We start from the raw sequence: 22,715 nt of genomic DNA, 5'->3' as shown, positions 1-22,715 counted from the left end.
GCACGGGGACTCCCCCATGCATCACCATCGACGGGTACACCCTGGAGGTTGTCAACGACTTCACTTACCTCGGGTCCACCATCTCGAGCTCTCTGTCAGTCGACTTGGAGGTCAACCGGAGAATCGCCAGGGCAGCCACAGTTATGGCCAGACTGAACCGGCGAGCGTGGAACAATTCCAGCCTCACTGAGAAAACCAGACTGCGCATCTACCAAGCCTGCATACTCAGCACTCTCCTCTATGGCAGCGAGACGTGGACCACCTACGCAAGGCACGAAAGGAAACTCAACAGCTTCCACATGAGGTGCCTGCGACGCGTCCTGCATGTCGCCTGGCAGGATAAGGTCCCCAACACCGAGGTGCTGAAGCGAGCCAATATGAGCAGTTTGCATGCAGTTCTTAGCGAGAGACGCCTCAGGTGGCTCGACCATGTCAAAAGAATGGATGCAGGCCGTATCCCCAAAGACCTCCTCTACGGCGAGCTAGCAGAAGGCAAGAGGATGACAGGGCGCCCAAAACTGCGGTTCAAAGACAGCTGCAAAAAGAACATGACACAATGCTCCATCAATCTCAACACATGGGAAGTTCAAGCAGACGACCGCCTAGCCTGGAGGCTCGCGGTCAGGCAAGGTACGTCACGTGCAGAGGCTGCGCGCAACGAGGAGGCAGTCCAGAAAAGATCGAGGCGGAAGCAGCGTCAACAGCAGCAACAACGGCCATCTGCCTTCACCTGTAACAAGTGTGGCAGGGATTGTCACTCCCGAGTCGGACTGCACAGCCATTCTCGGCGGTGCAGATAGACTCTCAAGAAGCTACGCCATCGTCTCTCGAGACGGCCAGCTGCCGACGACGACGACGACGGCTGCCGACGATTTTAAAATGTATTCTTGGAGAAACAAGATGGCGGAGGAGTAAGTGGAAGCTACACTAACTTCCTCCTAGAACTAGTCTGGATTTACAATGTAATTTTGGAGAAATCATCTGGAATAACGAACCGAACACCAGCTGGAGAGAAGTCTTATAACCACGGAGAGACAGAAAAGGCCGCTACATCACAACGTGACCGGTAGGGAGTGCGGAGACGTGGAAGGGCTGGCTGGGCTCCCACGGGTGGCAGCTGAAGGGGCTGAGAAACAGCTCAGCAGCCGGGGATTCCCCCTGAGAAGGGCAGGGTCTAAACCCCCAGCTGGGCTTCCCAGCCTACAGCGACAGAGTGGAAAGTAAAATAGTATCAGCTGTGAAAAGCGAAAAGCCACAGGCTTTCTTGCTAGCCGGAGAGAAACAGCAGGAGAAAAAGAGCTCTTAAGTGGATCACATACGAAAATATTTTGGCCACCACTTACCCTGGGCTCAAGCAGAGGGAAGGCAGAGAGGACTGGAGACACTTGGGGAGAATTTGGCACGGTGGCTTTGAGGGGAGAACTGGAGGAGCAGCTGACTGGGTCCCAGTGCTGACTCATCCCCAGTACTGCGGGTAGACCATTCCCCTCCAAGTGGCGTCAGCCTGAGGGGAAGCAAAAGCCCTGCCTACAGGAATTAAGCTGCCACACCCACAGTCCTTAAGCCTGACAGCTAATCACAGATTGAATAGATTAACAATCAAAGAAGACAGACAACAGCAGTAGATCCCTGGAAGTCTCCAACAGGCTGCCTAGGGCCAGACTGGTACATGATCTGACGCCACCAGAGGCAGATCCAGGAAGTGCAGATCATTCCAAGAAGCACCAACAAACAATAGGAGTCAAAAAAATGGGGAGACAGAGAAACAACCTCCCATCAAAAGGAAAGGTAGAATCCCCAGAAAGAGTGCTAAATGAAATAGAGGGGAGCGAACTATCAGATATGGAATTCAAAACATGGATTATGGAGAAGCTGAATGAGCTCAGCGGAAACTTCAAAGAACTCCAGAAAAACTACAAGGAACTCACAGAAAATTACGTGAGCATGAAAAAGGACATAGAAGCTATCAATAAGAGCCAGGAGGAAATGAAAAATACGATCTCTGAATTGAAGAACACAGTAGAAGGAATTAAAAGCAGGCTAGAGGAAGCAGAAGGTCGGATCAGCGAGCTGGAGGACAACCTACACAAAAACTCCCAGACAATGCAACAAAATGAAAAAAGACTGAACAAGACTGAAGAGGTTCTAAGACAGCTGCAGGACAACATGAAACGTAATAATATCCGTATCATAGGAATTCCAGAAGGAGAAGAAGAAGAGCAAGGGATAGAAAACCTCTTTGAAAAACTAATGACAGAAAACTTTCCTAACATGACGAGAGAAAGAGTCACGCAAGTCCAGGAAGCACAGAGGGTCCCAATGAAGAGGAACCCCAACAGGCCCACTTCAAGACACATCATAATTAAAATGCCAACATTCAAAGACAAAGAGAGAATCCTAAAAGCAGCAAGAGAGAAACAACTAATAACATACAAGGGAGCTCCAATAAGGCTATCATCAGATTTCTCAGCAGAAACACTACAAGCCAGAAGGGAATGGCAAAAAATATTCCAAGCAATGAAAAACAAAGGCCTACAACCAAGAATACTCTACCCAGCAAGGCTTTCATTCAAAATGGAAGGTGAAATAAGGAGTTTCCAAGACAAAAGAAGGTTAAAAGAATACATCTCCACCAAACCAGCATTGCAAGAGATGCTAAAGGGTCTGCTTTAAGAAGATGAAGAAACAGAGAGACAGAGAGGAACACGAGTACAAAGGGGGAAAATGACAATGAATAAGTACTGAAAGAAAGAAGGAACTTCTACCATTTGCAACAACATGATTGGAACTAGAGAGAATTATGCTTAGCGAAATAAGCCAGGCAACAAAAGAAAATTACCTTATGCTGTCACCTGTTACAGGAAACTAATGAACAACACAAACAAATGAGCAAAATTGAACCAGAGGTATGTAAACAAGGAATAAACTAACAGTAACAAAGGGGGAGATGGGAGGGAGAGAAGGGGTAAGAAGGGGAAGGGTCTAGTCAAAGAACATGTATGAATGACCCATGGACATGGACAACTGGGTGGGGACTGACTGTGGGGGGGGGCAGGGTGCAGGGAAGCAAGAGGGGGAAAAAAAGTGAGACAACTGTAATGGAAAAACAAACAAACAGAAAATTTTTTAGTGGGGGGGGGAATAAAAATATAAAGAATAGAAATGCAAGTTCAGTGAATATTAGAAGGACAAGGATTTTCCTTCCGATAAGACAGTCCTACAGATTTAGAGACTTGTATGTGGGTTATGTTACATAAATTAACATGTGTTTTCTGTTTTCAAAGGGCATAAGCCTACAATCTCATTACCTGAGTGATTATCTGTATGCATAGGCCTCACTTAATCCTGTCTGCATTGCTGCCTCCTGAGACTCAATGGTTTGGCTGAACTAAGTGGCTGGGTTGGTGAAGAACGGGGTGGTCTGTGGGCTTCACTTTAAAACTGGTTTCTCTTTTCTATCCTAATGGCTTGGACAGAAAAAGCCCAGAGGACTGAGATGGGGGAAACCTAAAATATTTCCCTCAGTCCAAAATAAGTATAATGGGCAAAAGGGTTTTGGACAGGTGAGATGTACCTGGCACACCTTCCTCCAAGGAAGCCCTTCTTTTCCCTAATGTGGGACATTGAAAAATTAATACCTGTCTTTTGTCATCTAGTGGTTACGGATTAAATGATGTCCTTTAACCCTGTTGCCCCCAGAATACAACAAGGATGCCAGCCTGTCAAACCAAGCATGCCGTTGTCCAGAGACAGCCAACCAACCTGGAGTCTGCACGATCCTTCCCCTTGTGGGAAGGCCACCCTCCCCTCCACATCCCCACTCTTATTAGGGATTTCTTGACCCACGGGTAGGTAGGACGACGACCATGTCCAGCTTGAAGCAGCTAGAGGAGCTCGAGACCTTCATCCATTGTCCTTTATAAGATTGTAAAGGGTCTTAAGTCTGAGAGGGAGGAATTGTTATTTTTTATTGTTAAAATATTTAACTAATTAATTAATTAATTTTAAAAAAAGAAGAAGAAGAATATATGAAAGGGTGAGGCGGGAGAGCTTGTATGTACGACCCATGGGCATGGACTTGGAGAGGGGATTGTTGGGGAAGGGGGGTGCTGGGCGGAGGGGAGCAAAGGGGAAAAAAAATTGGAACTATTGTAACAATATAATCAATAAAATATACTTAAAAAAAAATAAAAAAATAAAATGTATTCTTTTTACTGGATGCAATGATATGTAAATACAAATAGATAAAATCAGGATTATTCACTGGATTATTCAAATTCAGTAAGTAAATAATTTTGTCAGATAACTTTTGAAAAGTGTCTTACTACTTCCTGATATAATCATCAATTTATCATTTTCTATTTATATGCTTCTAATAGATATGTTTTAAAATGTTCAAAGCATATTTAGATGTAGGATAGTTTATGGCTTTTACACCTCTGGTGAACTGTTGCTATCATTGCTATTTTTTATTCAGATTATTTTTTAATCTTTTTTTTTATAATCAATGTCTTTACTTATTTCTTGATTCTTTTTTTTTTTTTTTTATGCACAGAGAGCTGGAATTATTGTTTCTGATAACGGCACAGTAACTTTTAGTTTGTTCATGTTCCTGGGATCACAAACCCAAAATGCAATTTTGCTCCTCAATTAGAAACATATATTCTGAAAAGTGATTAGGTAGTTTTAAAAAATTCAATCCATATAGAGGATATCGTATAAATCTTTGCGAAACAAGACACTAGGTTTATAGTTTAAAATCTCCACATAAAAATGAAAACACAAATCAAGGCATACAAATTTCATTTTGTTCTACATTTTTAAATATTAAATATTATCTTTTGGTTCCTTTAAGAGATTTTCATCTACAAAATATTCTGAAGCTCAACTGCCCAGTTAGGACAGAAGGAAGGAATTTTAGAGTATCTGAACTAAGCACTGTCTTCACTGAGCCGAACCAAGAACTCTACCAGGGTCCTCGTGGGCCTGCCAGTCATGCCCTTGTGCAGACACGCAATCTCATCTTTGTTGGTCATCACACCTGTGATGTCTAAGTGCGCCCACTGGGATGAGTCACAAATTCCTTCAGGAACGCTGCAGCTGTGCACGCTCCTGTGGATCTATATTTTCCAATGTTATTAATATCAGCAAGCTAGCAATCTACAATCTTGTCTTGTATAATGTTCAAAGAGAGGCATCCTCCAGACATGGTCCCCTATTTCAGGACTGGCCTCAGACAGTCTGTTCCACAGCCAGGAGGACTTGGTAAAGACCCCGGTGGCACTGGACCCCAAAGCTATGTCCATGGCACCTGTCAGGGTGGTGGCATCGTTAATGGCCTTTGGGTTGAAGATGTGCGCGATAACAGAGCAAGTCGACCAGGATGAGTCTCCCCTCGGCATCCGTGTTATCCACCTGTATCGTCTTCCCATTCTTGGCTCTGACGACATCCCCAGGCTTGTTGGCCTCACCACTGGGCATATTTTCACAAAGAGGGGCCAACCCGGCGGTGTTAACGGGCAGACTGAGCTTGGCGGCAGACACGATGGCTGAGCAGATGGTGGCGGCCCCTCCCATGTCAGCCCGTATGAGGTCCATATTTGCAGACGGCTTGATGGAGATGCCACCACTATCGAAGGTAATTCTTTTCCCGACAAACACCAGGGGCGCATCGCTTGCATCGAGGCTGCCTCTGTAGTGAATTTCCAGGAAGACTGGAGGTTCATCGGATCCTTTGGCCACACTTAGGAATGATCCCATTCCCTGTTCCTCAATCCAAGACTTGGGTCTGATGTGGACTTCTGTCTTACTACTAGCACTTTTGAGATTCTTCTCAATAACTTCGGCAGATTTGGTTGGCGTCATCTCATTGGCAGGAGTCTCCATCAACTGGCGTGCCAAGTTCTGCCCGGAGTCAAAGAGGACCCCTTTCTGCCAGGCCTCCTGGTCCCCGTCTCCGTAGAGCTTCGCCGACACGACCACCTTCTGCTGCTGCTTGAGGTTGTCGTGCTCATAAAGACCCAGCACCAGCCCTTCCGCAGCCGCCCGCGCGTCTCCACAGGGATCCACCTCCACGGAAGGGATTTCCAGGACTTGAACCTGCCTGTACCCCGCTGCAACAGCCGCTCTGATGTTTTCTTTGCCTTCGTGCCAGTTGTCCTGGTCATCAACCTCAGTGCCCCTTTTGCCGAGGCCAACCACCGCCACTCTGGGGAAGTCCTCATGCAGCCCGTGAAACGTTCGGGTTCTGCCTACCTTCAGCGGTGGTCCACATATGTTCAAAATTTCTCTCAGCTTGCCAAACACCAACTTATCAAAGTTCTCTCCTGCACTTGTAAACTGTGGCACGTCATTTTCTTTTTCTCTGGTATAGATTCCTAAAACAAGGCCCTCCGTCATGGCTGCAGCGCTGAAACCTTGACTCCAGAAACGTTTCACCCTGAGACGTCGGATGGCGACTCTGATTCATTATTTCTTTTGTGTCATTTCCTTTGCTTTGGGATTTATTTCTCATTTTGTTGGAATGTGTCTTCTATTAAGATTCTTAGAGAAAGTTTGTAGGTAAAAATGTCTTGAGTAATTGAATGTACCGAATATATCTATTTCTTTCATGTTAAAATAAGAGTTTGACTAGAAAAAAAGAAAGCTAGGTTCATTTTTCTTCCTTAGATCTTTAACGATATCAGTGTGTCTGATGAGAAATGCACTATCAATCTATTACTTCTTTCAATATAGGGATTTACTTTTATTCTTCTGGAAAATTTTAGAATTTTTTCTTTACATTTACTGTCCCAAATTTATACTATACTCTGTCTAGCTATGAGTCTTTTTTTATTCATATTACTTATCAATTGGTAGATCCTTTTATTCCACAATTTTATTTTCATTCAAAGTCTATCAGCCTTTCATTTCATTAAAGTGAAATATCTTTTCTTAGAATATATTCTTTTATTGTTTCTTTCACTTGTATATTATTTTACTTATTTTAAGTATCAAAGTAAAGCATGAATATATTCTTGTAAAAATTTAAACAATTCACAAGCATATTGAGCAAAAACTGGAATAATTTTAATTCTTTTCTTAATCCCATTTCTCCCTAGGGGAAATTACTGCTGTAGATTAAATATCTATTCTTCCAGACAGTTTTACTTTTATTTAATTTTTGTCAAATTAACACATATTTCTAGTTTACAGAATCATGAATAATAAGGTTTATAACCACAATAAAACTCCCTGTCTTAACTCACACTCTTTATTTTTGCTCTTGGGAGAAAAACATTTTCAACTTTCCCTTTTTTGAGCACCGATTTCATCATTGGACTCATACATTCCCTTAGCTGACCAGCCAAGGCATCTTCTTGATTTTTTAAGGATCATCCATTTGGAATCATCCCATACAAGACTGCAATTCCCCAAACCCTTTCCCTACTTTCTTTACAACATAGATAAGGACAATTTTACCAGGCATAGTTCTGCCTTCCTGGAAACCAGTGCAGTGAGCAAATTTGAGGTTCTTTTTCAATCAACGATTACATTCTTTGTGGTTTTAGCTAGGCTTTGTAATAGAAGGAGGTATGCTTAAAAATAAATTAATCACCTACTGTGTATAAACTTCTCACTAAATTTACTTAACAGTTAAATTAAACATGAAAACCAATTTTAAACATGCAATGCAAGTTCAAGTTTAATTTTAATCAACAATGCCTCCTCCTCAGAGAGTTGGTAAATGTTTGTAGACATAGTCAGCAGGGTCAATGTCTTCCTTATAATGTGCTTTTTGTCTTTTATCATGTGTGTTTCAGGAGACATATCGCTGTTCCCCTCATGGATTTAGCATCCACATGTTATAACACTGCAGGTTTGCTTCCATGATTGCACACCCTTATAAACTCCTTTTTAAAAGTTTTCCTAGTAGCCCCTACTTTTCTTAATTTAAGAAATTTTATCATAGGGCATTTGATTTAAATGAATTCAACTGTTTACATTCATTATTTATGTTTCTCAGCTTAGGTTGCACATTAGAATCATTAAGAACCTTTAAAAGTACTGATACCTGGGTCCTCCCCATCCCAGAAGTTCTGATTTTATTGCTTTAGAGTGTGAGAGTGTGGTCTAGTAAGGGATTTTTTATTTTTAACTCCCAGATGACTCTCAATTGCTGAAAAGACTCCTATGGAAGGTACTTTTGAAAAGTAAGTTATCTTAAATTTGTTTCTCTTTAAAATTTGGGTTTTGATGAATTAAACTTTTTTGTAATAAAGTAAACCCACATTTAATTCTGCCTTATTTACTTCTACCTTTAAAGAAAGGTACAGACTCAATGTACTTTAGTCTTAAGGGTACATTAAAAAGATCAATTTATCTAACACAAACATTTTTTAAATGAAGAGACTAGAACTCTTGACCTCCCAGAAAAATCATCTTTAGTGTTTTGTTTGTTTGTTTGTTTGTTTGTTTGTCTTACCCCTTGATTTAGGATTCTCACTTGCCTGCCAGGCTCTGGCATTTGACTCAGCTCAACTTCAGATACACGAGGTCTGTCAGGAAAAAGTCCAACCATTGTTAATCTAACAAGAACAGTTTGTGTGACATTGATGTAATCTGGCAGCCAAGGAAAGCAGACTGGAATGCACATGCATGAACAATAATGACTTCACTGTACTAGTCAGTGGAGGTGGGTAAATGCCAGTTGAGTGAGCATGTGTACTGTGTGGCTGTTACATTCAAAATGAGCACATAGAGCAATGAATCTGCAGTAAATTTTACATTAAGCTTGAACATTCCTCTGGAAACTATCCATTGATTCAGAAGGCCGCAGCTATGGGTAACGTGACTGGCAGCTTCCTCACAACAACACACCAGCTCATGCATCACATCTTATGCAGTTTTTTGCAAAACATCAAATCACCCAGGTGACTCAGTCAGCCCCACTACAGCAGACATTTGGTGCCCTATGACTTCTGGCTTCTCCCCAAACTAAAATCACATTTGAGAGGGAAGAGATTTCAGACCATTGATGAGATTCAGGAAAGTATGATGGGGCAGCTGATGGTGACTGGGAGCACTGTGTGAGATCCTAAGGTGCTTACTTTGAAGGGGACCGAGACATCATTGTCCTCTGTACGATATTTCTTGTATCTTCTTCAACAAATATCTCTATTTTTCATATTACCTGGCTAGATACCTTCTGGACAGACCTTGTATTTATACATCCTGACATCAGCCTGATTACCCACTTATGAATTTCTATCCTGCCCCAGTCTCCAGTTCACATACATTATCTATAAGGTTTTTTGTTTGTTTAACAAACAAACGGTGAAAGGTCACTGTTTTTACCCAGCGTTGCAATATCCCTCTGCTCTGACAGCTTTCAGTCTGTTCTCTCTCTCTCTGAGTCTGTGATTAGACTAAAAGTCAAGTAGTTTTATCCTCAAAGAAATTCAAAGAAGTAAAAATGGGAAATTCTCTCTTTGGAAGATAAAATCTCACACGGAGACACCATGTATTGCTTTTGTAATTATTTTCACCTTTATTATTAAGTTATACATGTATAAAAGGGTACATAGTTAAAAGCAAGACCCCCTCCCCTTGTCCTTTCTTCCCAGGCTCTTTCCTCAAAGGCAGTTATGTCAGCAGTTTTGGGGGTGCTTGGTTCCAGAATCACTCACCGAATACCTCAAAATTGCACACTACAATTAGGTTACTCGCATATTTTAGAAGAACACAGACAGATAACCTCCTGGTGTGGGGCAGGGTAGGGTGAAACACTGGCAATCTGGGACATGGCAGGGTACACAGTTACTCATATTAGCAGTGGTGGGTTGCGGGGTGAGGAGCAGGACCAGGGTCATGAAGTAGCTGTGCTAAATGTTTATGGCAAAAAAAAAGGTATTATAAAGTAAGCTATTTTTCAATACCCTCATAAGGATGCAAAGGGAAAAGGAGAAATTAAAGATGGTGAATATCCTACTTAGACCAGAAAGAAATCTGAAACCACCCGTGATAGCTTTAAAGGAATCTTACCTCCTGTAGTCACAGAATAGATAACAGCTGAGTACCAGGCACAGCACCTGGCAATAATGATGGCAGAGTTGCAGCACCCAGGAGGTGCTCAACCCTGTCAGGCCTCCTGCACTAAGACAAGGGCACTGTGAGAAAGCCATGGGATCCCAGCATATGGAATATGGAGGGACATTTGGACCAACTCAAATGAGCCTTAGAGCAATGAGTGTGCATAGCCTTCCCGACCTGTGGCAGCAGCCCCTCAAGCCCCCAAACAGCCTTCTGCTGCTTAAAGCTTTTCAATAACTACACCTGGGGTAGGTGCTTCACAAAATGCCACTTCTCTTAGAAACCCACCCCCACCACCTCTTATTGCCTCCAAGACTATAATAAGAATTAGCTCTCAATACATGCCTGATGGAAACCATAAAGCTTGCACTGTACTCTGTACTAAGACTTGTAGGACTTCACCAATTTATATCTGCAGGAGTCTCAGGAGCCCATGGTAACAAATTCTGAAGGTGTTTGAACAAGGAGGAAAAAACATAAGACATGACGAGGTAGAATTTATTGGCACAGGTATAGTCACCCACGGTTGGATTTAATGTGTTGGCTCAGGGACCTGGCAGTGCTGTTAACAAAACCTTCTAGATATATTGCCAGTGAGGATGAAGCACCAGCATGACCCTGCATGCTGTGGAGGAAGGAATTTGAAGACTCAAAGAGATAAAAAACTGTTGGAAGTTCTGCTGTGTGCAACCTGCTCATCCCTCCCTTTACCAGACCTCAGTAACCCCTCAATCCCCAATACATGCAGTCACATAGAACTGCCAGCCAGTTTACCAACTCTAGAATATTATTCAGTCTTTAAAAAGAATGCAATTCAGACACGTGCTATAACATGAATGAACGTTGAAGACATTATGCTAAGTGATATAAGCCAGACAAATAAGGACCAATATCGTATGATTCTACTTATATGATGTACTTGAATAAGCAAATTCACAGAGACAGAAAGTAAAATCAAGGTTAGCAGGGCTGGGTGAAGGGGAGAATAATGAGTTATTGTTTAATGGATACAGAGTCTCTGTTTGAGATGATGAAATTTTTTACCAGATGAGGATCAGGACCTGGGCGAGTCTGTCCCCACACTGTCTGGAAATAGGATTCTTCTGCGGTGTCACAGGAAAAGAATTTTGGAGACACACACATGAGAGGATTTTAAGTGGTAGTGGGAAGATTTACCAGAGTGAAAAAGCAATAGTTTGTACATTCTCAGAGACAGAGAGCGGGCAGGCTAGATAGCGGCTTCATGGACTCAAGAAAGGAAGTTACAGAGGCATAAGGAGAACCCTCTGCCACTGCTTGCTGCTCCTCTGGTTGTGAGTGTCATGGGAACTCTTACAGTTTAAAAGAAAAGAAGGGGGAAAAAGTGTGTGCTGGAGAGAAGGGTACAGACATGCTCCAAGGAGGGCGCATGCTGGGTTCCTTGTCTATATTCCATATATTTCCTTGGGTTCAGGGAAGGGCAGGCTTTCTCTCAAACTATCCAATCTCTTTCCAAGCTTTTTCTGGATTTATTTTTTCTTGGATTTTCTGGGGCTTGTGCCCTCTGCCTTTATGGTCACCATTTTAGCTTTTACTGTGTATGCACTCAGTGAAAGGAATTTCTCTTCACCATTTCCTCCCCCCACCCTTAATCTGGAACCTGTTTGCTCCCTGGAGTGGCTAAAAAACATCTTTTCTCCTTCTCAGAGTGACTATGAAACTGTCTTTTTCTAGTTAATCCAGCTTAATCAGATGTCTGGCTCTCTTTGCTCCCTGCCTTTTTGACTGTAACAAAATGAACAGTGGAAATAGAAATAAATAGTGCTGATGGCTGCACAATGAAATTAATGCCACTGACTGTGCACTTAAAATAATTGAAATGACAAGCTTTAATTACTTTTTACCACAGTAAAAAAGGAAGACTCTCACTTTGCCTGGTTAAAGGGTGAGCCAATGACCTAAGCCCAGCCTAGGCCAAACAACAGGACAGCCTGAACTACATATCTTGAGCTGAGTGTCACTATATCAAGGTCTTAGTCAGTTTGGGCTTCTGTATCAAGCTACCATAGACAGAAATTCATTTCTCACAATTCTGGAGGCTGTACATCTGAGATCAATGGGCCAGTATGGTCAGGTTCTGGTGAGAGCCTTCTTCCAGGTTGCAAACTACTGCCTTCTCATTGTATCCTCACCAGGTACAGAAAAGAGAGGGGAAGTCCTAAGTCCATCCTGAGCACTCCATTCTCATGGCCTCATCTAATCCTAATCTCCTTGGAAATTTCACTTCCTAATACCGTCACGTCAGGGGGGAGGGTTTTAACTATGAATGCAGGACAAACATTCAGTCCATAGGACATAGCTTAGAATAGATTCATTCTGCTTATTCAGCATTTTTCTTACATCCTATGATCCACCCCATAGCTTTTAAACAGCCTTTTTAGAGGATTTTTCTGAACTTTCAAATTACCCAGTTTTAGTGGGTCATTTGTTTTCTGCCAGAAGTATGACAGGTGCATTAGCTAACATCTATCCAGTGCCCACCTTTTGCCAACACTGAATGTATTGTCAGTTTATCGGCCTTTCTCTCCCACCCTGCTCAGGATTGTTTAGGTGTCATGGGCTCCTACTAGAGTTTTGTGTCCTCCTCAAGCTACACATAAGTTGTGGCTCTTTTCAAATTCCCCTTAGAACTAGCTAGGGTTTCTACTACCTATTCCCTTGGATTTTGACTCACCTCTGCCAATTTGCTCATTCACAATTATGAAGATCTTAGGGGGAATAATTAGTAGCCTCTAATATTTGGAGGTAAATAAGATCTATAGATTGGACCCTTTACAACCTCACTGAAAAATTCCAGTAAAGTTGCAGTTTGAATTCTTCACCACATGCAGATGCCTATTCAGCAGCAGACACAGAACTCATACAACCTGTTTCATGGCTTGACATTTGATGAAGCCAGTTTTTGTTTCCCTTTTAGCTTCTTTCACAGTACTTTCAAAAGAGGTTCATTGAGGCAAATATTACACAATTTTAGAGGCAGGATTCAGCCAACTTTCTAGTCAGATTCAGGAGTCTAGAATTTTCCATCAGTAACTAAACATGGGACTATTTTAGAATTAAGCTTTAGGTATAATTCTAAAGGGTCATTGGGCTGAACCAACCTTTATATTTTGTCTGTGTGTATATAGAAGTAGCTTTACAGTATTTCTAACCAATACATGTATCATGAACTTCCAACTCACTGATAAAAAGCCATTTATTAATTCATTATGTTAGCATAGTGCCAACTCTGATGTCTGGGCTTCTAATTAGAAGTTTGAACATACTCTCTAAATACTCCTAGATAGTGTATTCCTAATCAGAATACTAATATTCCCTAAAGTATAGATTTAAATTAACACATAAATATCACACTGCTTAAGTAGTTTAAAGTAAATTACAGACCACATGACAAAAAAGCATAAGACAATAGTAATTTCTTATTAATTTCCTATCTTAAAAAAGAAAAGGCCTCCACCCCACTCCATGTTGCTCTCCTTCCCTTTATAGACAAACTTCTCAAGAATAGCCTGTCTCATAGTCTACGGTTCCTCAGCTCTCCCTCATTCCTCATTCTGCCATGGTCTAGCTTCTGCCTCCAACACACCCCTGAAAAAGCTCTTGCCAAGGTCACAGTGAACTTTATATCATAATATCCAGCGCAAATATTTTAGTCTTACTTCTCCCTCTTCCCTGAAACACTTGCTTCCTTGGCTTATGTGTCTCTTCACTTTCCTGATTCTCCATGAACTTTCTAAAGTTTCTTTTCAGTCTCTTTTGCTGGTTAATCACCTCCTCGTTGTTTTAACATCTGCTCAGTTTATTAGCTCATCCTAAGTTATTTCATCACAACCATGACTTCCATCACCATTTACAGGCTGCCATCCAAATACAAACTTTCAACTCAGACTTCAGACCCCAATACCCTGCTCCCTATTTCACATTTCTCTTGGATGCCTTAAAAACAATTTAAACTGAACATTCTTCTTTAAAAGTTTTTTAATTGTTTTTTCCATTACCATTTAACCTGTTATTCCACCCCACCCCCACCCCCCATGCAATCGCCACATTCATGTCCATGAGTTCTTTTTCCTTTATAAAACTATTATTGTATTCTAAGCAGGGTCCTTTCCTAGTAATTTTTATTTCAGTAAATGATATCACTACTTCCTTCTCTAACCTCTCCCCGTCCCCCCTACACACACACATCCAAAGTCTGAAAGTTATCTGTAATGCATTCTCTTCCCAAAGCTATCACCAAGCCTGGCTGAATCTACTTCAATATCAATTGACTCTCAGTTTTTCTATATTTGCTTTGCTGCCATCCTAGTCCAAGTCATCATCATCTCTCACCTGGTTCCTGGCAATTACCCAGTCTTGCCAGACAATGGGATCTCTCATGATTTAAAATTCAGTCTGCTCTATGTAACTGTCTATCACAATTTATTTTGCCCTTTATCTTTTAGATACCAATATTCTTCAAGGAAATGCTGATTTTTTCTGGGATTCTACAAAAGGACCACATTTTCCCATCTCTTGGAGTTAGGTATTGCTCTGGACAATGAGATGCAAGTTGAAATGATGTATGAAACTTGCAGGAAGGCCCTCCTGGAAAAGGACAATCATCAAAGGGAAATGTCTCAGCTGGAGGGTGTACTTCTTTACCGTTCTTGTTGTCTGGAGAACGAGTGTGAGGGCCAACATTCCAATAACATTGTTGAGATCCTGTACCACAATTACCTAAGTGAGCCCATCCTGTGTTTATGGCCCACCAAAACTATGACTGAATAAAATCTTTGTTCTTGCTTTAAGTCCTATGTTTTGGGATGGGTTTACACAGCTAAAGATAGCTGACATCATTCATTGATCAAGCGTTGGGCTTTTTGAACAAATGAATGGTGTCCTGTGTTCCCTTTAAGAAGAAAGCAAGGATGCTGTCTGGTTTATGAGCCCCCAAAAAGCTTAAATGGGATAATTTTTATGCTTCATCTTTTCAGGAATCTTCATGGAGAAGAGGTCATGGTGTTGAGCACTTTCCAGAGGCCCTCTGCTTTCGAGCTTTAGTTGTTCCCAACCTCCTCCCTCTTCTAACTAGTTGAACACAATACTATTCCTTTTTGTTTGAAACCAAGTCTTATGTTATTTGGAAGATTCTTTTCAATGTATCATCATTGGGCAACTTGTGTCACTTCATTCTTACTTGATGATTCCAGTCAAAAGATCTTTATTCTCTCAAGTCTGTGGCCCTTGAGTTCAAAGGCATGGCTTTCACAACACTTGCCTCTGCTGTGTATTTATGAAAGTCAACATAGTTAAAATGGATAAGATGGAAAGTTTTATGTTAAATATTTTTCCCACAGTTAAAAAAAAAGTCAGTGTAGGTGCTCAAAAGCCAAGATTCAGAGTCTTTCAACTTTATGTATTAAACCTTTCCTGAGAGCACTACATACAGAAAAAGTTAAGTATAGAAGCAAAAATAATTGAACAAGAAAACCATGTAATTTACTTGATATACTCTTTTAAGTGAATTCACATTAATTAGAATGAAATTTTAAATATTTCTCTTGATCTATAAGAACCTGCATAATAGGGCCCTGGCCTACTCTTCTAATTTTATGCTGAAGCACTCTCCCCTTCACTTAATATATTCTAGCCACACTGGATTCTTTCACAGTTTTTAATGTAACTCTTCCAGCATTGAAGCATGCAGTTCTCTCTGCCTACATCACTCTTCCCCACATCCTCACTTTCTCAGAGGAACCTCCTTGATTTCCCAAAGAGAGTGTTTTTCCTATTAGATGCTCCTTTAGTAGTCTATATTTCTGTTGTAATGAAATAACTGTGTAAATAGCTATTTATTGTTTTTTTCCCTACCTAATCTATGAGTTGATGGGGAGACAAAATCTATCTCATTTACTGCTGTAGCTCCAGTGCCTACCACAATAGTTCATACATAATACCTAATGAATAATAATTATTGAATGAATACATATGTGAGTAAAGTAGTAGGTGGCTTTGTCGTTGTTGGATCATACCAAAGACTAAAAGGGTTGGATTGTACAATGTCTAAGATCGAGTCTAACTCTAAAATCACATGTTTGTATGATTCTATTTCCAATTAAATAAGGGCCATTAATCACCAACTTAGCCCATATGTATAACAGTATAAGTTTAGGCCCATGTAAAGTTTATATTATACAGATGTTCTTACCAGTACTTGCCTTTCCAGATACTTGATTGATGGCATGACTACAAATATAGTTGAAGACAAGTGCAAGACAGAGCTATTTAGCCAGGCTGCAAAGCAGAGCCCGCCTCTGGGGCAGTGCAGTAATGGAGGTGCTAAGGGTCAAGTGACCCCAATCATGTCCTTCTGTTTGGGGGAGGTGTTGATTTGTTTGACTCTCAGGGTTTTAGGCTCTTGTGTATCACAGTAAACTGACTATCAAAGAAAGCACCTGAAATAAATATTTGATGAATAAATGAATGAGAAGCCTGCCGCTAGTGAGCATGTACATGCAGCCCATTCAAATATGTCTGTAATCAGTTTGTCAAATTTCACAACCTAGTCTACCTACTACCGAGGATGTATGATCCATGAGTCTCCGGAAACTAACTCTGGATACCCTGACCAGAGTGAAATTGCTTCAGGAAAATGTGCTGACCTAGTTGAAAAATTTCTCCAGTTAGGAACTTTTTCAGGATTGCCACGTAGCAAGTAAAAAAGGTCTAAGATGTTCAGGTGTAATATTTGTGCCTGGTGAACTTCAGAAATATAGAATCTCATGTGAGCTTTTCATAGTGGATCACTTGTTGCTGCAAGTCAATGAGAATAGGGTAGCAAGGATGGCCCAGAACATCCTCAAATTCTATCATTTGAAAATTGCTTTAATTGACATCTCTTTTTATGGTATAATTCCTAAGTGAAGTCATAATACTCTCTGAGTAGCCAGTGGGGAGTGGGCTGGCAACAAGCATTTTTTTCACACAGCTTAAGTAACTAGAGGAACCAAGTGCAAATTCTAACACTCACAATATTACATGAACCATAGCCAATTTTTCATGGATTTGATTCCATAAAATGAGTTTTGGCAGCTCAGGGCAGTAAGATATTGTTTCCTTGTTCTTAAAAGAGATTATATCTAGGAACCCTTCTTTTCTTCTCCTACCAGCCTACTTAAATTTCAATCTCTACATGCTTAAGGAAGAAATGCCTGCATAGATTTGTGTTGAACCTCAAGGGTCACAGGTTTGTTAATTTCATTATTCTAACAAGGTGACAATGAGCAACCTTGTTCTAGAGTGAAAAGTTCAGGTTTTCTGAGATTTGCTGATCCGTGATAATAATTACCTAGCATGCCAGAGCTGGTGCTGGAAATTGGATAAATTCCAGAAGGCTGCTTGGAGACTCCATAATGCAGGTCCTAGCCTCAGTAGGTACTGCTGGGCCCTGATAAGGAAAGCAGGCCAAGGGAGACCAGCTGATTAAACTGAAGATGGAGAGATATTTTTTTAGGAAAAAATGTTGAGGTCTTACACCATAGTCTAGATGGACATGAAACATAAAATGGCTCCAGAAGGCCAGGAGAGATGCAAAAAGAGAAAAGTAATAGATCAAACTGCCCTGTAATAGAGCAGCAGAAAAAGGAGAAATCGCTGAATTATAGCTGTATAAGAAAGAGTTACTGGAACTCAGAGAAGTCTTACATAAGAGGAGATGTAATGTCACAGAAGCAGAATCTGAAATGACTCGGCCAGAAAGGGACAGAATCAAGATAACTCTTGGAAGTTCTGAGCCTTAACTAACAAGTCCACAGTGAAAGCAATCAGAGAATTGCGTCGGGGAGGCCAGGAGAGCTGTATCAAGTGGTTGGAGAAAATCTGGACAGATTTTAGCAGGGAAAGCCAGGAAAATCAGAGAATACTCACAGCATGATTTGTGAGTTTTGAGGTGTACAACCATTGTAGACAGAGATAACAATATTGCCTGAACTCTAAGGAAACCTGCTCTTGGAATTCATGAAATTGGACTCTAACGAAAGGCACTTATCTAAGAGATGAGCCACAGTAAAGGGGTACCAGGCAGAATAATGATAGACTAAAACCAGGCCTGGAGTCAGTGTTTGTCTAATGGTCAGGAGAGTATCTCCTGTCACTCCCCTGCTCAGAGTCCTCCTAAAGCTCTCATTTCAGTGAGAGTAAAAGCCACGCCCACTCAGATCAGCCCCCAAGACCTAGCTTGGTCCCATCCTCTCCTTTCTGCCTCAGCTCTTACTACTACTCCCCTTGAACTCTCCACCCCTCTCTCATTGCCTCCTTGTATTCCAGCACACTCCTGTTGCTTTGTCCCTACCTGAAACATTCTTCCCCAGATAGGAGCTCAGCTCATCCTTCACCTGCCCTAAGGCCCAGGCACAAATGACCCTGTCTCAACCAGACCTTCCTCCACCACCCTGTTTTAAATTACAACAACCCTGCTCCAACCCCCAGGCACTTTTAGATGCCTCTCTGCTTTTTTTTCCTTCATGACACTTTTCATCATCTGAAATACCTACACTTTACCAAGTGTGTTTCTTGTCTCTCCCCTCCAGTGGAATAATGCTATATATTGAGGACAAAGGTACTTGCCCATTTGTTCCACTAATCGCCCAGGGCAAAGATATACTTGCTAGCCCTAGTCACTGTGGTTCAGTTGGTTGGAGTGTCGTCCTATACACTGAAAGGTTGAGGGTTTGACTCCTGGTCAGGTACATACCTAAGTTGCGGGTTCACTCCCCAGTGAGGGTATATATGGCAGGCAACCAATCAATATTTTTTTCTCTCTCTCACTTTATCTCTCTGTGAAATCAATAAACATTTTTTAATTAATATATATATATATATTTGCTAGATGTACTGAAAGATTATTTGAATAATGGATGCTTTTAGCACACCTTGAATTGAATCACACCATAGCTTTCACTGTGGGAGACCCTGTCTAACAAAATCTGAAGGAACATACCGGAAAACAAAAGTGTGAGATTAAAGGCAAAGAAAGTATAAAAAACATTAAAGGTGGTCTCTCCCAGCCAACAGCTTTAGTCCTGTCTGTATTAGAGAAGAAAGGGTTTCAATTGCTAGGTGAGTTTTGCCAGAGGAGAAAGGGAAGAGCTGATGGAGAAGACACAATGAAGGCATGTTCCATGTTGCAGAGAAAGATGCAACAGAAAGGAAGTCTCCTCAAGGTCTGAAACATTCAGAAGTTGAGAAAAACAAAATCATGCATGCGTTAATAATTTTTGAAACTATGCAATAGGTAAATAAAGGATTCATTATACTAATATGCCTACCTTTGTATATATCTGAAATTTTCCATCAAAAAACAAGTTTAAAAAAAAACAGGGAAAGCAGAAGGACAATGCTCAGAGAAGTGCATGGCAGAAGTACTTGGAGTCACCAAGCTTCTAGGGACACAATCTTCAGAAGCAATAACAGCAGCTCCATTTCACACATCGGCTAGGGACGATTGTCCAGCTGAAAAAAATGTGGGCATGAATAAAGCACCTTCCATAAAGGTCAGATGTTACAGAACTAAATAATCCCCAAGCAGTAGGCAATGGAGAAGCCACTGTGGCTCACAGGAGACAGAGGATGCTGGGTCACCATGCTCAGCCTACCTCAGTACTGGTTTAAGTGTTAGAAATGGAGTCTCACAGGGAAGCTGAAAAACAAGAAGTTTGGATGCTGCTTGAAACCACAAAACCCACTTCAGATAAGATCTGGGGACTGAGACTGGCTTCATTGAAAATCTCTAAACTTTGCAAAGTCTCAAAGGATCTCGCATTCCATATACAGTCATTGCTGAGTGTCTTCTTAGAGATTTCTTGCATATGAATTGACAGGTGGTGGACTCTGGGTGACTGACAGAGTCTAACCACCTTCTAAGAAACTGAAATTATTTCTCATCTCAGATTGCCATTACTACTTAGTTTCCTGAATATGGTGTTATGAGGGGTTTGAGACCTCTGCTATAATAAACTTACCTGTTCTTGAATTATTTTCAAAGGAAAAAAAATTTAGAGACATGGCATTGAACTAGTACACCTTCAGAAGTCTTAAAGGAACCCTACTCCAGAGAGACAGAGCCCAGCCAAGGCAGCATCAATTGAGAGGATTCCAGCTGCCACCCTACAAGCAAGAATCCCTCAGTTGATACCAGAATAAGAAATTGAGCAGAGGGTGAATTTTGGACTTAAAATAAACCTACCAGGGACAGATTATTTTGTTTTGTTCTTAATTTCTTTGAACATGGGTGTTTTGAGTCTTTAACTTTCAAGAAGAATTATTTTGGAGACTTTAGTTACTTGAAGAACAATTGATAAGTGAGCTTTTCATATTCAGATTTGGAACCCTTCTATTGTATTGATATTTTATTAATGTGCATTTACACATTTTAATATTGGGTCATGTTAGGGTTCCATTTTGAATATCTAATTGCCTACATTTTACACATGGCTGGAAATAATTTGTAATGAGAATAGGTAATATGTCTTTGGCCTTGGTTTCTATGTGGCATGGAAGTGCATTTAAATAACGCTCTGCTATAACCTATCTCATAGTTTTCTGGGACAAAATCTACACTGCTCCCTAGAAGTCCCTCCAAGGAAGGAGTGGCCTCACACAGGTAAGACTGACTGCCTAGATAAGCCCATCTCCTCCTCAAAGAAAAGACATACCCCTAACTTACCATGTACTTGTTGGGTAAACCCAGTGGTAAAGAAAATAAAACCTGGAAATCAGTGGAGAGAAGAGCTCATTCCCTACAACTTCTTTTCATAAGAACACTCAAGTTCTCTCCCTCCTTCTTCCTAAGAGATGGAATGAGATAGCTGGCCTATAACCCCTGGTCAGTAGACACAGCTATTGTTATACAATTCTTGACCACGTGGAGCTAATCTACCAAAGATTCTGCATACAAGGAATCTTCTTGCTGTCTCCTCTCTCTACTGGCTTTAGTGGGAGGTGGTGACTTGGTTGACAATATTTGCTCTGCAGACTCAAACTTTCCTTTATATGTTTTTTTTTCCCCAAGATATGGATAGGAAATTAGAAATGTTATTCTGATGTCATCCCATGCTACATTCACTACCATAGCTTTTATCAATAATAAATTTCATTGTTTGTTACTCCACCTTTTTCTTTGTTTCTCTGCTGGTTATAATTTCAGGCAGGGAAGAAGATGAAGCATGGGGTCCTATGGTTGTTTGAGAAATGTATAAAATAACTAATGTAAAGCCCTTATCCTGGTGCCTTGGCATATTATACATGCTCAGAAACTCTGATAACTGTTACTGTTGACCTTCTGTGCAGAAGCATACCATATGCCATGGTTCTTTACCTTTCATGTGTTACTTACCACTTCTTTCTTCATTTTCTAGTTATCTGTACATGTATTGTAAGGGATTACAAATGTTTGGAGGTCAGGGATCATGTCTTAATCATCTTTGCATTATCTGAAGCACTTAGCAGTATGTCTTGTGTGAAGAGAGTGCTCAATGAATAATTATTTTAAAATAAGATGAACACTAAGATTCCAGGTAGAGTTTCTTCTCAGGCAAAATTTTGAAAAAGTAGAAAATGTGCAGTTTAACACATGGGTCACCCAATCACTGAAAATAAAACTGTATCCCAATGGAGTTGACATAGTTGTTTTAATCAGAGAAGCTTAAAGCACTTCACCAGCAACACAACATCCAGGCTCACAGCAGTCCTGGGAGTAACTGCGTGATCCTTCATGGCTACTTAAACACTGCGTATGTGGAGTATTTCCCCCATGAGACCTTTTCTTCAGTGCTGGAAACCATGGAGACGCTTAATAAATATTATTATAAAAAACAACAATATTTATCTGAAGTCCCACGGTGAAGCTAAGAAATGGCCCAGCTAAGTTTCATATCAGACTCTGCAGTCTCTCTCAGCGAAGCGGGAGAATTCTGTGACCACAGTCACTGTCCCAGGCAGTCAACAGTGTAGCCCAAGTGCTGCCCAACAGGCAACCTAAAGGAAGAAATACCACCATCTGAAGAAAGAATAAAAAATACTGAAGTTTATGGCTTTAAGTTGCCCTCAATCAAAAGGAAACAAAAAAAAATCTTTCAAAAATAGCGATAGATATCATCAAATAGATACAGGGGTAAAAAATTCCTTGCCCGCATATAGCTACAAAACTATGAGATAAAGAGATTTCTCAGGATTGTAAAATATGTATTTGATCTTCATTTTGCTTCTACTTATCAGATTAGTGTAATTGTGAGCTTTTCAGTAGAGTGTGGCTTTACCATGTACTGCTGTGTGATCCAGGGGTTTCATCTTTTTTTTTTAGACTCAGGATCACTATCTGTAAAATGAGGATAAAAATAGTACTAACTTCATAAGATCACTGTGAGGATTAAATAAAACAATTTGTATAAAATGCCTGTTATATAGAAAGTTTTCAAATTGCTCTTATGATTTATCTTCTTTTTACATGTGTCATAAATTGGAATTTGACTAACTTAAATAAGTATGAACAATTTATGGAAAGCCAAACTTTTGGGGGCCCAACTTCACTTGCATGTAATGCCATATAAATAAAATGTAGGTTGGCC

General features: G+C 40.8%; 1 pseudogene; it reads right to left on the bottom strand.

The window, feature by feature from the left end:
- Positions 1 to 4,931: 4,931 nt before the first annotated feature.
- On the bottom strand, positions 4,932 to 6,454 carry LOC150004207 (cytosol aminopeptidase pseudogene; annotated as a pseudogene).
- Between the last annotated feature and the right edge of the window lie 16,261 nt (positions 6,455 to 22,715).

The sequence above is a fragment of the Furipterus horrens genome, unplaced genomic scaffold (genome assembly GCF_987537825.1).
Source record: "Furipterus horrens unplaced genomic scaffold, mFurHor1.1.pri manual_scaffold_7, whole genome shotgun sequence".
NCBI classification, from domain to species: Eukaryota; Metazoa; Chordata; class Mammalia; order Chiroptera; family Furipteridae; genus Furipterus; species Furipterus horrens.
Note: the sequence above shows the minus strand (reverse complement) of the source record. Positions and strands in the feature narration are given on the sequence as shown.